The sequence below is a fragment of the Elephantulus edwardii genome, unplaced genomic scaffold (assembly GCF_000299155.1).
Source record: "Elephantulus edwardii isolate Elephantulus edwardi_28Jun2011 unplaced genomic scaffold, EleEdw1.0 scaffold00109, whole genome shotgun sequence".
Lineage (NCBI taxonomy): Eukaryota > Metazoa > Chordata > Mammalia > Macroscelidea > Macroscelididae > Elephantulus > Elephantulus edwardii.
This window is the reverse complement of record NW_006399859.1, coordinates 2,038,040-2,042,252: the sequence shown is the minus strand read 5'-3', so window position 1 is coordinate 2,042,252 and position 4,213 is coordinate 2,038,040.

Here is a 4,213-nt window from a genome sequence, read left to right as displayed (position 1 = left end):
TATATAATTATCTGTCCTAACACTACTTATTATAAACCCATATTTCTTACTTACCAGCAATGACAGTCTTGCCATTCATTTAATCTGCTAGTATTTACTGAGTGATCAATAGGTTCTTTATGTCATTGTTGTAAGGGTTAAGGATGCAGAGAAAGCAAAATAGATAAAAAAAATCCTAACCTAATAAAGCTTTCATTTCAATTGTGGGATGAAGGTATAGCAGATAGAAGATTATATGTATGTGTATATGGTGGTTGTTGTTTGTTGTTGTTATGTGCCATCGAGTAGCCTGAGACTCATTAACAACTCTATGTACAATAGCTCTGAATCCTTCTCCATCCTGATCCAATCTCATCATCTCCAACTCCCATTACCTCAGCCACAGAGTCAGTCCGTCTCATACAGGGTCTTTCTCTCCTGCACTGTCCACCCACCCTTCCAAGCATGATGTCCTTCTCCAAGGATTGGTTCTTCCTTGCCACTTGCCCAGAGTATGCGAGATAGAGCTTTAAAATCCTTACTTCCAAGAAACAGCTTGGTTTCACCACCCCCCCGCCCCCCAGTACAGACTAGTTCATTCTCTTGGCAGTCCATGGTATGTTTAACATTCTTTTCCAGCTCCACAACTCAAAATCATCAATTCTTCTGTCATCCTTAGTTACTGTCCAGCTCTCTGATGCATATCCAGTAATTGCAAAGATCATGGCCTGGATCAGGTGCACCTTAGTCTCCAGACTGACATTGTTCCTCTTCAGTACTCTAGAGAGGTCCCTGAGCAGATTTTCCTAACCCAGTTCATCTTTTGATATCCTGACTGCTGGTGCCAAGAGTGTTGATTGTAGAAGCTGAGGCTGTTAACAATCTCGATCTCTTCTCTGTCTATCATGAAGCTTCCAATTAGCCCAGTGATGAAAATCATTGTTTTCTTAATGTTGAGCTTTAATCCACATTGAGGACTGTAGTCCTTGACCTTCTGCAGCAAATGTCTCAGATCCTCCTCAGTTTCATCAACAAGGTTATGCCATCTGCATAACACATAATAAGTCTTCTTCCAAACCTGAAGACACATTCCTCTTCATTACGTCCAGACTCCCTAATGATCTGTTCCATATATAGATTGAAAAGGTATGGAGATGGAATGAATCTCTGACACAGACCTTTCCCGATCCTGAACCATGAAGTGTTTCCTTGCTCTGTTCTGGTGACTGCTTCCTAGTCCAAGTACAAGTTTCATATCAACACAGTTAAGTCCTGTGGGATTCTAATCCCTTTCAAGGTTAGCCACATTATGTTATGATTCACACAGTCAAATGCCTTTGCATAGTCAATGAAACACAGACATTTCTCTGGGACTCTCTGCGTTAGGCTAAGATCCATCTAACATTGGTTATAATGTCCCTAGTATGATGGCCTCTTTTAAACCCAGCTTACACATCTGGTAGTTCTCTGATGATGTTCTGTTTCAGTAGTTTTTTTTAAAATCTTCAGCAGATAATTTTTTAATGTGATATTGTTTGATAATTTCCACACTTTTTCGGGTCACCTTTTTTTTTTTTTTATGGGAATAAATATGGATCTCTTCCAGTCAGTTGGCCAGACAGTTGTCCTCCAGATTTCTTAACATAACTGGGTAGTGCATTCAGGACAGCACATGCTTACTGAAATATGTCAAGTACTATGTCATCAGTTCCTGAGGTTCCAATTCCTTCAGAGCAGCTCCTTCATCACCAATGGCTTTTGTGAATATGTTTTTTTTTTTTTTCCACAAAATTCTTCTGTGTCAGCCAATTATTTTTGGTACAGTGACTCTGGGTACTCCTTCCATCTTTTTTATGTTGCCTGCATCATTCTGTTTCCAGCTTTTTAACTATTGCAATTCCAGCCTTAAACTTATTCCTCTGTTTTTTTTCAGCTAAAGAAATGCCAAGCAAGTATGGTCCTTTTGATTTTCTGACTCCAGCTCTTTGCTTATTTCATTATACTATGGTTTGTCTGCCCGAGCTGCCCTTTGAAATCTTTTGTTCAGCCCTTTAACTTCTTTATTTCTTCCCTTTGCTTTAGCTTCTCAGCCAGATGTGTGTGTCATAATAAATATATCTGTATATATACAAACTATGTCAGCTTTATTATTATTTTTTGTTGTTAGGTGCCATTGAGTCAAGTATGATTCCTAGCGACCCTATGAACAAAATAGCTGAACCTAGGCCTGTCATGTGCCATCCTCACACTTAACATACAAGACACCATTCCAGCAGACCCTTTGTCCTCATTTCAACTGACTTCTAATTTGGGCTCAACTACTACACTACTATGATTATCCTCTTTGTTTAGTGTTAATAGAGTTTTCAAAAGCCTTTTACTTGAGAAGATGGTCCATCCTGCTTTCTAGTCTGTCTTAATCAGGGAGCTCCATCAAAACCTGTCCAAAATGAGAAACCCTTTTGGAATTCGACACACTAGTAGTAATGATTTCAGTATCATAGCAACCGCAAGTAATCATAGTACAGCTAACTGATAGACAAGTGCTGTACCACTTAGAACAACGTTCTCTCTAAACACAATCAATAGCAGGCCCAAAGACCACAGCTTTATTATAAAGTCCATTAAAATGGAAGGAAAATAAAATATTAATTTTTTTAAATATTGTAGAGTAAATTAAAATAGAAGTCAAATGTATAATATAACATTGGGTTGTATTTTTTATAGTACTACTGGTAAAGTCTTACTGAGAAGGAAGTATTTAAATAAAGACATGGAGGACATGAAGGAAAAAGCCAAGTGACCATCTGGAAAAGAAGTATTTCAGAGAAAGGAAACAGTACATGCAAGAATTTCTGGACAGTATTGTCAGATGTGTTCTAAATATCCATCTGACTGGAAGGCATGAGCAAGAAGAAAATAGGAGATGAACTGAGAGAAGGAATAGCAGTCATATCCATAGAACAGTGCCTTGGAAGCATGACATGATCTGAATTTTGTTTACAAAGAACACCAATTAAAATGAGTTATGCTGTGTTTAAGAATCAAGTGACTGCAAAAATCTCAGTGGGCTCAAACCTCAAATGTTTAAATCTGGTCCCAGTTACACCTTCATTGAAAGTTAACTGAGAGGTTCTGTCACTAGAACAGAGACAGACAGGGCAGCTGGTACCTAGTGTGTGACTGACTGGTCCCTATGACATTGAGAAAAAGAAAAACTAGTCAACAGGTACCAGCCTTTAGAACTGCTGTCCTGTCAGAAATGACTGCTCCAATTTCATTCACATTCCTTTGGCCAATGTAAAGTAAGTAAAGCAGAGCCATAAACCACTTCAAGGGATGGGGAAGCTTAGCTTTGCCATGGCTATGAAAGAAAAGATTTGATTTTCTGTTAGACTCATGTTTTCCATTTTGTTCTTTTTATTTATTTAGGATTAACTTTTAATACTTTTTCTCATTCCTTTTATTTTTTCTTATTGAAAATTATGTATCTCTTTCTACTATTTTACATTTACTCTGAAAATTTTAGCAAGCATACTTTGCTCACATAACCTTACATTTAATCAATATTTCCTTTTTTTTCAATAATACAACTATCTAGAATATTTTAAGCCTTGAATCTTCTCTAATTATGTATTCTTTTTGTAGTTTTGTTGGTCTCCCTCTCCCTTTTCCCCCTAGAATAAGAAAGCATTATTATTGTTTCCCACTACCAGACAGGAATGCCCACTGTTACCACTTCTATTCAATATTGTATTGAAAGAACTTGCTAGGCCAATATGGCAAAAGAAGGAAATAAGAGGTTTCCATATGTGCAAAGAGATGGTCAAATTGTGGTTATAAGCAGATGATAAGATAGTCTACACAGAGAACCTCAAGGACTTAACCAAAAACCTGTTAGAACTAGTGGACCAATTTAGTAGGGTTGCAGGCAATATCCAAAAATCCGTGGGATTCATCTACAGTAACAAAGAAAACACGAGAAGAAAAATAAGAAAGCAATACTGTTTACAATGTTGTTGCTGATTACCAAGTCAAGCATGACTCATAGTGACCTTTGAACAAAAGATCTGAAGCCTTTCTACAACTATCATCATTTCTCAAAGTTCATAGAGTCCCAGAGGCTTGTTGTTTAGGAAGTGGATGTCACTCCTGCTCGCTTCCGGTAGCCAACCCTAAATTGAGATACATAGGAATAAGCCTAACTACAGACACAAAAGACCTGTATGAAGAA